Source organism: Hoplias malabaricus, chromosome 10, assembly GCF_029633855.1.
Source record: "Hoplias malabaricus isolate fHopMal1 chromosome 10, fHopMal1.hap1, whole genome shotgun sequence".
Classification (NCBI taxonomy): Eukaryota; Metazoa; Chordata; class Actinopteri; order Characiformes; family Erythrinidae; genus Hoplias; species Hoplias malabaricus.
In genome coordinates, this window is record NC_089809.1 from 40907150 (window position 1) to 40919188 (window position 12039).

Below are 12039 nucleotides of genomic sequence, written 5' to 3' on the forward strand. Positions count from 1 at the left end.
GCACAAACAAAACGATCCTGTATTATACCTAAAGGACTGATAGGAACCAAGTGCACAGCTCGAGTAAAAATTGGAGAAACTCAGACAAATTGTCTACTGGATACTGGTTCCCAGGTGACCACAATCTCTCAATCCTTCTTCAACCAACACTTACCAGCGCATAAGATAGAACCACTTGGTGACTTGTTGGAAGTGGAAGGAGCTAATGGGCAGATGGTACCTTACTTGGGATATGTAGATCTGAGTATCGCCTTTCCCAAAGAATTCGCCGGAGTGGAGGTGGAAGTGCCAACACTAGCCTTGGTTGTTCCAGACTTGAGTTCTGAAACCCAACCCCAAGTCCTCATTGGTACGAACACTTTAGATATTTTGTATATGACCATCACTGACAAGGTTCTGGAAAGACACTATCCTCATCGGTACGGTTATGAAGCTGTATTAAAAATTCTCAGAGCAAGACATAAACAACAACAACATCTCACTCATGGGTTAGTCAAACTCCACAGTAAGGACCCGCAAGTCATTCCTGCTGGAGAAAATGTGGTTTTGGAGGGTTGTATTCTAGTCAACAAACAGACATCAGGAATTATGGCTGTTTTAGAGCACCCCACCTGTTCCACCTTGCCTGGGGGACTGTTGGTAAAGCCCTGTTTGGTGAGCATCCCTGCTAAGCTACCCCGAAAAGTTCCTGTGATGTTAAAAAATGAGTCTGGGCATGATATAGTGATGCCCCAGAAATGCATCATTGCAGAACTTAACGCTGTTCAGGCTTTACTACCCCAGTCATCCAATTCAGCTGAGTATGTACCAGTCAACCCTGGATTGAGTTTTAACTTTGAAGATTCTCCCATTTCTATTGAATGGAAAGAGCGTGTCACTCAGAAGTTGAACAACATGCCTGAAGTCTTTGCACAAAATGACCTGGATTATGGGAGAGCCAATAGAGTCAAACATCACATAACACTCTCTGATGAAACTCCATTCAAGCATCGAGCTCGACCTATTCACCCGCAAGACCTAGAAGCTGTTCGTAACCATCTGCAAGAGCTGCTGCAGGCTGGTATAATCAGAGAGTCTGAATCTTCTTTTTCATCTCCCATAGTAGTTGTGCGCAAGAAAAATGGAGATGTGCGCTTATGTTTAGACTACAGGAAGCTGAACCTTCAAACAGTTAAAGACGCTTATGCTCTTCCAAACTTAGAGGAGACCTTTTCCACGCTCACAGGATCAAAATGGTTCTCTGTGTTAGACTTGAAATCAGGGTACTACCAAATTGAAGTTGAAGAAACTGATAAACCCAAGACTGCATTCGTGTGTCCCCTTGGATTTTGGGAATTCAATCGTATGCCACAAGGAATCACAAATGCGCCAAGCACATTTCAACGCTTGATGGAAAAATGTATGAGTGGCATTAACCTGAGAGAAGTCCTTGTATTCCTTGACGACTTGATTGTTTTCTCCAAGACCTTAGAAGAGCACGAAGCAAGGCTACTAAAAGTTTTGAATCGTCTCAAAGATTATGGTTTGAAGCTTTCTCCAACTAAATGTAAGTTTTTTCAAACTTCTGTTCGATACTTGGGTCACATCGTTTCCCAAAATGGAGTTGAGACAGACCCTAACAAAGTAGAAGCCCTAAAAACATGGCCAAGACCCAAAGGGTTAAAAGAACTGAGATCTTTTCTTGGTTTTTCAGGCTACTACAGGCGTTTCATTAAAAATTACTCAAGGATTGTCAAACCACTCACAGACCTAACTGTTGGATACCCACCTTTGAGGAGGAGTAACCAACCCAAGAAAGAACAAAAACAGTATCATGATCCGAAACAGCCGTTTGGTAGTCGCTGGACTCCTGAGTGCGAACAGTCATTCCAGGTCATCATTGAAAACCTCACCTCAGCACCTGTCCTAGGGTTTGCGGACCCCCAGCTTCCATATGTTCTCCATACTGATGCCAGTACTACTGGAGTGGGGGCAGCCCTGTACCAAGAGCAAGAAGGCAAAATGAGGGTTATAGCCTATGCAAGTAGAGGGTTGTCAAGAAGTGAATCTAAGTACCCTGCACATAAGCTTGAGTTTTTGGCGCTCAAGTGGGCAGTCACAGAAAAATTCAGTGACTATTTGTATGGGAGTCCATTTACTGTTGTGACTGATAGTAACCCATTAACATATATTCTCACTACTGCCAAGATGGATGCCACAAGTTACCGGTGGCTAGCCTCGCTGTCAACTTTCGACTTCAAGCTGAAGTACAGGGCTGGGAAGCAAAATGCAGATGCTGATGGTCTTTCTAGAAGGCCCCATGGTGAACTGACCAATGACGCTGTTTCCCGAAAAGAACAAGAACGAATCTACCAGTTTGCTAATACTCACCTGGAAGATTCAGATGTCTATATGGGCCAAGATGTTGTCAAAGCTGTCTGTGAAAAGCATTTTGTCAGACGTACTTTGGATGAATGTCAGCACGACAATGACACTGTGGCACAGATACATTCTCTAGTTGTTTCTTCAGATTCTATCCCGGATTGTTTCATCAACGAAGAACAAAGTGGGCTACCTATAATTACACAAATGTCTGAGGAAGAGATTCAGAAACAACAAAAGGCTGATCCATGTTTAAGGGAAGTCATCCACCAGATGGAGACAGGAGAGACAATTCCTCCAATGGTCAGAGAAGAGCTGCCACAAATCAACCATTTCCTGAAACAGTGGAAAAAGCTAAGATTGCACAACAAGATCTTATATCGTCAGCGCTTGGATGGGGAGAACCCTACTTACCAAATGGTCTTACCTGAGTCATTACGAGCTGTTGTTCTCAAAAGTCTACATGATGACATGGGTCATATGGGAATGGAGCGGACACTTAACCTGGTAAGGTCTAGATTCTATTGGCCAAAGATGTCTGAGGATGTTGAAAGAAAAGTCAAGACCTGTGACAGATGCGTCAGAAGGAAGACACTACCAGAGAAAGCAGCACCCCTGATGAACATCACTTCGACCAGACCACTTGAACTTTTATGCATGGACTTCCTATCCATAGAACCCGACCGAAGCAACACCAAGGATATTCTCGTGATTACAGACCATTTCACGAAGTATGCTGTAGCAATTCCCACACCAAACCAAAAAGCCCAAACTGTTGCAAAATGCCTCTGGGAAAACTTCATAATTCATTATGGCATCCCTGAATGTCTACACAGTGACCAAGGTACAGACTTTGAATCACATGTCATTAAGGAATTATGTCAGATTATGGGAATCCGCAAGTCACGTACTACGCCATATCACCCCCGTGGGAATCCAGTCGAACGCTTTAACCGAACTCTGCTAAATCTCCTTGGCGTTCTTAACGAGGAAGACAAGTCAAAGTGGAAGCAGTTTGTCAAACCTTTGGTGCATGCATACAACTGCACAAAGAATGATGTGACTGGGTATAGCCCATATGAATTAATGTTTGGAAGACAGCCAAAACTACCTGTAGACCTAGCATTCGGCTTACCTCTGAGAGATAAGCGTTATAAGTCACATTCTCAGTACGTCCAAGATCTCAAGTCACATCTCGACGAAAGCTTCAAATTAGCCAAGCAAGGGGCAGACAAAATTGCAAAAGCTAACAAGACCAGATTTGACCGGCATGTCACAGCCTCTAGACTAGAAGTTGGTGACAGAGTCCTTGTAAGGGCAGTCAGACTCCGTGGAAAGCACAAACTTGCTGATAAGTGGGAGCCAGACATCCACATAGTGGTTAAACAGGCTGAAAACTTTCCAGTCTACACAGTCAAGCCGGAGACTAAAGAAGGTCCGCTGAGAACTTTGCACAGAGATTTGCTACTCCCTTGTAATTTCTTGCCAGAAACTGCTCCAGAACCAACTATTTCACAACCTTCACGAAAGCCCAGAACACGACAATCTGTGGAACAAGAATCAGTATACCAAGATTGGGCTTTTGATGATGAACACCCATACCAGAGAGTCACAGTGCGACCAGTAGTCAGACCCACCAGTTTCACTACTATCTATGAAGTACCTATGAGAAGAGAAACAAAAGACTTACCTGAAGAGAACTTGCCTGAAAAAGCCGTATCTGCAAAAGACTTACCTGAAGGGAACTTACCTGAAAAAGCCGTATCTGCAAATGACTTACCTAATACTACTGATGACAACTTGGATGTCAGTGCACCTAGAATTGGAAAAAGTAAAGAAATCAGTGCTGAAAGCCTGTCAGTACACCTGCCAGTAGCATCCAAACCTGCAAGCATTGAGTCTGTTGACATACCTGTAATGTCACCTGAATCCTTTACTGAGTCAGAGGTTGAGAAAGACAAAGATTCAAGTACCCAAGTGGGAGCTGAAAGACAAACCCAAGATGCTCTGCCTGGAGTTGAACAGAGCAAATTGAGTGAAGACACTGGCTCTGGTGAACCAGATTGTGTCAGACGGTCTAACCGTAAAAGGGAGCAACCTGAGCGCCTGCACTATGCTCAGTTTGGAAACCCAATGGTCTCCATTGTTCAGTCCTTATTCCATGGCCTGAGCACAGCTTTCACTGAAGCTTTGAGAGATAGTCCAGAACCTGATTACTTACCTCATCCCCATACCAAACCTATTACTGTACAGCCATACAGATGCACAGGGACGTGCATATGTTCAAGCGGGGAGGGTGTAACCCAGGTTATAAAAGCTTGATTTATTAAAAGAATATTTTATTATTAAAAGGGCACAAAAGTTGAGTTAGACTGAAGCTGAAATTGAATATGAAGCATAATATAATAATTGAAATATTATAAATAAATAAAGACACAAATATGTGAGTAACAGAAACTTTATTCACTTAAAAAATAATTATTTTATATATTTTTGAGAATATTTAATTTGTTTAGTAGTACGTCACACACTACAGCCAATAAGGTGATTGACTACGTTGATAAGCGCGGGTAATTCTGCTGATCTGGACCCAGTTCTTTCTTTTGGGTCGAGCAGCCGTCGTGAGCGGAGGGCATCTGCAGAGGAAAGGAGAAGGATAGATTAGAATTTGGATTTGTGTGGTAGAAAGCTGCAGTGTTGCAAGTAAACCCTCTTTGGGCTAGATCACCGAGCTGGTGGACCTGGGAAGCCCTCCGTGGCGAAGAGGAGTTTTATTAGCTGGTTACACTGAGTTTTGCATCGGTGAGTTAATTTAGTAATTACTGCGCTAGCCGACTATGCTACGCTAACCATGCATTTTCATTAGGATTATGGTGATGCCTGTGCTTAAACGTGTCAATATAACTATTTAAAATTCTTTATAGCTTATATGAATGATTATTTATTGGAGATATTTCAGCCTGTGTAACCACAGGCTGGCCTTTGAGAGCCCACAAATTCGCGCGCGTTGCGAGAATTTAACCCCTTGTGTGCCAAGCAGTGCATTTATCTTTATTTTCTCTGTACATAAATCTCAATTATTGTAAATATGTTCAATTAATTGGTCAAGAAGGTAAATATGTTGTGAGTATGTGTAGTTGAATGTGAATTATTATGTTTAAAGCTTATATGTGTTCATATAAAAACTTGATGTTGATGGAGTATTATGACCTATTATAGGTCAGGTTTTTTGGCTAGATTCAATTTGAACCCCCCTTTTCTACATTTGATGGCGAGCCTCCCTGGATCCCGACCCTGGAAGCTGTCCATAAGTGCTGTGGACAACTCTGCTCTGTGAAACCCCCTTCTTTTCTATTGTTGCTGAACTTTCACTACTCTCCAGTGTGGTAGGAGAAACACATACCTTTCCACAGACTGGACCTGTTTGCGCATACTCAGTTCCAACTGCCACCTGTGAAACAACCGGACATTAATTTCTCATATATACACACACAGAAAAAAAAAGATATTTTGATATTAATAGATATTGGTGTATAAATAAATATATAAATATATATTTTCTTATTGATATACATATTTTCCTACCCGGGTAGTAGTATATAAATATTGATACAGATACAGTTATCCAATATATATATATATGGTAATAACAGTAATATAAGGTGTATTATTTATATTGAATATCCTGCCTGTTTTTTGTATTTTATTTTATAATATTTTACTTACCTTTTTATTAAAAGGAGGCTAACCTCCAAATCTCAGAGCAGTGGTGCAGTGTTATCTCTTGCGTGGTGTTGTCCTTGGCTCCGTAGACGATCCTAGGTTTTTCTGATTGGCCCACAGTATTATTTTATATTTCTTGTTAATTAATCCCAGATACTTACCTTTGGTATTTAGCGCTGGTATTTAAATATTGGAATCTAGCTAAGTCACTACTCTTTTCTAGCAATTCGCTACAAATGCATCATCTAGGAATCAACAATATATTTTTTCTTTAATTTGTTTTTAATTTAGTTCACTGTATCAGTTAAAACTGTTCTTTTGATATCACAATTTTTTCTTAATTTTGATTCATATCAATTATACAAATGAATGAACTTCAGAACTTCTCAAGAATGTCTCAAGAAAACGTAACATTGAGCCGATGGGAAACACAACTCCAGAGGTCCTTCACCCATGAGCACTCTGTTAATCTCTTTGACTTTTACATTTCATAAACTGGTGGTAATAACACCAAAACCACAAAGGTTTTTTTGTTGTTGATCTGCACCACTGTGTTTCTACATTTAGAGGAATTACAGTTGTTTCTATAACTGTCAGAACCTTGGCTTGGTGTATGAGGTCATTCAACACACCTCCCATTACTCACCAGTATCATCATCTTCTTCCTCTGAGTCTCTCAAAGTCTATGTCGACAACTGAGTCAACACATTTTGCACAAAAAGGCTTTTGGAAAACTAAATAAATTTTTGTTTCATAAACATACGTTGTAAAATTGTCTAAATGTGTTTTGCTGCTGTAAAGAACAGATTGAATTTTCTCAATATTTATTATAATTGATAAGCATTTGACAGGTTCAATACACTACATCTATGAAATTTAACATAAATGCTTAGGTTTACTACAAGTAACATCATACAAATCATGCCTGGAATTGCTTACGTTTTGCAAAAAAGTAGTCTCGAGGTTTTCTCCTGTTGTCACGACCGGATGGACTGACTGAAATGGATGCAAATGCTATAACACAGAATTTATTATAACAAAATATAATCAAAGATACTTGGCCTCAGACAGAAGATACTTAAGACAGAAACCTGGACAGAAGATACTCAGACATGGATGATACCTAGACAGAGATACTTGGAGATAATTGGAAAGGGAGACTAATACAGAGAGACCTAAGAAGAGGCACAAACAGACAGACTACAGACAGACTAAAGCAACAAAGATAGATACAGACAGACCAGACAAACACAGGGAGTAGAACAATAAGGACTAGACAGTCCATACAAGCACATAAAGGGAAAATGTCCAACCACCAAACAGTAACACAAGGGAACTTAAATACACACCACAGACAAGGAACACCTGGGACAGATAACGAGGGGGCAGGACCACAAAGGAGGCACAACAAGAGGGTGGAGATAAGGCGGGACTAGGGTGGAGACAAGAACAACAAACAGAGGACATAGTGGAGAAAACAGACACAGGACAGGGCTAGGGCGTGACGCCTGTGTTTTCATGATGGTAGCAACAATTCTGCAATGGTTTGGTAAAGGCATGGAAAGGCACACTTAGATCTTCCACCACAGGCTGATTCCCTCTTCTAATCTTTGCATTTTTGGAGACTGGGCTTTCTCCAGAGTCACTTCCCATCGGTGGAAATCTCTTCTTTTACAAATCCAGCAGTCAAACTCTCTGCCTTCTTTTAGGTCCCAGCTTAAAACTCACCTAATCTCCCTTGCATTCAACCACCCAATACCATAAATGCACTGTGTCTGTTGACACACTAACTGTACCTTTGGGTTTTGAAAAGCACATTGTAATTGTAATGTATTATTATTATTTTTGTTGTGGCATAATAAAACAAAGATTGGTGACAATGTCGCCGAATGCTCTCTTAAGTTTATTTCATGAACAAATTTTGGAAGGTTTCTTCTGCAGTCAATAGTTTTTAACAGCACTCTCTTTGCCAATACTGTAGTAGAAGCTTCTACTCTTTTAGTAAAACAAGATGTTGGTGTATTTCTGTAAGCATTTGATGGTATGAGGTCATGTACTGCTGTATCATTTTCTAAGATCTGGGCTGACAGATTCAGCATCTCCTGGAGAGGCAGCTGGAGCACTAACAGGAGAAGACCAGGCTTGAGGCAGTCCGCGAAGCCTCCTCTGCTGCCATTGCCACTACAGCTCCTCGCAGGGTGCAGCCATCGTCACTCCTGCACACTCCTACACTTATCTTTACACAAGATAAATACACAGTACATTCCTCGTGCCCTCAGAGCAGTATTGCACTGAAACATTATTTTCCTCCAAATGCATTTCAAAATCTTTAACAAAAACATGTTTAAATGGTTTTACATAAGTTTAAAAACAGCTAAAACTCAATCGCCCACTTCATTATTTAAAAAGATATTTAAGCCCATACAGAAATAACCAAGGCTTCACAGTGTACAGAGAGACTGCACTGTGTGTGCTCTCTGAAAATTCTATAAATGTGGAAGTATCGAGTCAAAAATATGATTTTGTCCTTCCCATTTTCTGCTCACTCTAGTCACTATTATTTTTTTTATTTTAAATGTCATCGGGGGCTCCCACAGTCACATGCTGTTACCAAGCGGGAGCACTAAACTTTGGCTGATGCTTCCTCCAAAAAATGTGAAGTTGGCAAAATTTTCCTTTAAACTGCAGCTAAAACAACAACACAGATCACAACATGCTTTCAGGAGATCACTAAGCACCCAGTTGTGTAACAACAATAAACTGGTGTGTTTTCACGTCACTCTGTCGTCCGAGTTTAAATTGGATTAAGATAGATCTCGGGTCCTGGGTGGGCTCCTCGACTCCTGAGTGACTGGGTGAGTGTGTGAAACTCTCCACAGGCGTGTGTGTGTGTGTGTGAAACTGTCCACAGGTGTGAGTGAGTGAACGGGTGAATGTGTGAGTGACTGGGTGAGTGTGTGTCGCCCTGGTCAGTGTGTGTTCCTGACTTGTGCTCAATGATTCAGGGTTGGCTCTGAACCCACCGTGATCCTGATCACAATGACATGAGAATAAGAACAAAGCCAGCTGAGCTCATCTGTGACAAGTACCTTGATGTTCCAGATGTTTTCTTCTTTAGAAACGTAGATGGGTAATAATAATAATAGTAATGTAATAATAGCTGAGTCAATCTTTAATACAGTATTACAGAAACTTTAATACGGAAACAGAGTATTATTAGGCGAGAATACTCCACCCCCCCAGTCATAACTGTGTACTTGGTGTGTAGGACATCCTGAATACAACTGTGTGCTTTCCTCTATCCTCCCAGACTGACACCTAATATTTATCAGTGGCTAGATCTAACATGTGGAGACACTGTCAGTGATCATCCCACCCCCATCTTTGCAGCAGTAGAGAGGAAACTGAGTAACCAGATCTGGTCGGGACGGTAGTAACACCTATGCACCACATGCCACACAGGGAGCTTTCAGTTTGAAGCAGCTCCTCAGCTCCACAAGCGAGAGTATGAGCAGATGTTTACAGATGTTTATGAGTGGCTCTCAGTCCTCACTGCTCTGTACTATTCTCAGTTTTATAATAAACTTGAATAACTGTTTTTAAGTCTGAACTTAGACGGTTATATACATATACGTACAAAGCAAGAAATCCCAAAATACTTAATCTGCATAAATCATGCCTCTCTTTACTCTCATTTACATGAAACAATTATACATACGTGTTTATATGAGGGTGGAGTTTGGAGTCGAGCAGTGAGCACATGTTCCCTTTAACAACTTGAAGCATTAAAATGTGAAATTTACTGATCTTGAAGAACAAGTTCTATAAGTTGTCTTACTGTCAAGCTGCTTGGGACAACATCAGTGGAAAAAGGGCTATACAAATTAATTTGATTTGATTTTATCAAATTCTAAATTAGCTGATGACCACTAAATAAAAAATGTACTCCCCCAAAAGACTTCATAAAATTTTAAGTGTAACGTTAACTGTAAGTGTTTGCATACATTCATTGTCTATAAGCACTTATCCAATTCAGGGGCGCGGTGGGTCCGGAACCTACCAGGAATCATTGGGGGCAAGGCAGCAAAAACACCCAGGAGGGGGCGCCAGCCCTCCACAGGGCGACACACACTCACATGTTCACTTACAGCTATGTCACTTATGTGTCACCAATCCACCTACCAATGTGTGTTCTTGGACTGAAGCACCTGTAGGAAACCCACGCAAACACAGGGAGAAGACACCAAACTCCTCACAGACAGACAGTCACCCGGTACGGGACTTGAACCCATAACCTCCAGGTCCCTGGAGCTGTGTGACTGCGCCACCTACCTGCTGCACCACCGTGCCGCCCTGTTTACATACAACTATAAACAGTTTACTAGACTACAAGTGTTATAATTGTTTTTAATTATTAATAAAGATTCTTAATAAAGAACTTTGATTATTAAATTGATCAAATTTTCCCTGAAAAATGAACTTTTAACACTCAAATTAAAGTGCTTATTTACCAGATGCAAACTGGATACTCCACAGACAGAACTGATGAATAACCAAACTCATTTTTTTGTAAGGCTCTTTTAAATATATCTATAAAATCTTTTAAAAAATATATGGTTCATTAGTCATCTGCAAAGATTCGGATTGCTATATTTTTATATGAAAACACAGTGACTAATTCCTGCTTATTTCCCTATTTTGTCAAAAAAGGGCAAATTTCTGCAGCTTACACTGTCTCCTGCATACGTCAAACTTGTTAAAACCTGGCAAAAAAAACAAATTCCTAGAAAGAAGAACTGAAATATGCTGTAGAGGAACATCAAGGCAACAATCAATGGAAAGAAGATCCTAGTAGTTGCTGACACAGGCACCAATTGCTTAATTTCTATCAGCGTCTAAATTACAAAACTAGACATCAAAGGTCAGTTTCTTCCAGTTCTCATCTATTTATATATATATTGAGCCAGCTATCCTCTGAAATGGGAAGGTGTTAAAGGTTCAGGCAGTAAAAGCATGCCATTTATTCATTTTTCCTTTAATTCACTACCTTTACATGCCACAGAAGATAGAGAAATGAAAACCAATGAGCAGTGAAAAGAAACAGTTTTTTTGTAGCAAGGTCTGGCGACATCATTCCGTACCTCACTGAGCTCAGCATAAACAGCACCGAGCCAGAACATCATGACCACCCCCTTAAAATCCAGTTCTACTGCTCCACAGCCCTAAGCTGGAGTTCTTTATCTCCATATCTCACCTCAGCATTAGGCTCATGTGCACCTGCTCCAGAGGGTCTGTAATCCTCTGTGAGGATTACATAAGCAAGTGAACATCATATTCCACAGTGAGTGAACGTGAAAAATAGGAGTCACTTTATTGATCCGTTTAGGGAAAGTACTTCTCTGCATTTAATCCATATGCGAGCAGTGAATACACAAACACACACTAGTGAGCAATTCTTCATTGAACAAACACATAACAGTGGACTAAAACCACCGCTGAAGGCAGTTTGGGGGTTAGAGGCCTTGCTCAAATGTACTCCCGCCATGGATGATTTTTTCCCCCAGCACACACCTCTGGCCTCAACCCGTTTCTCTAACATTAAGACCATGGCTGCCCCAGTGTCTGTGCCACAAAGTGCCAGAATGCCCTAATATCCTAATAACGATCCATAAAACAGTTATCGGTAAATAAACCATCAAAAACAGAAAGCAGAATTATTGCCTCAGACCTAAGGCTCGGCCTCCTCCATATAATATCACTCCACTCCAAAGCAGTCATTATTAACATAATTGATCAGCAACGTGATGTTCTGTCTTAGTGAAACCTGCATCTGATGAATATTTAGCACTAATTAAGCCACTCCTAGCTGCTATAAATATGTACACAGCCCCAGATTAACAGGCAGAGTGGGCGGATTATGTGTCATTTACAAAAAATACTTTAGAAAATAACCAC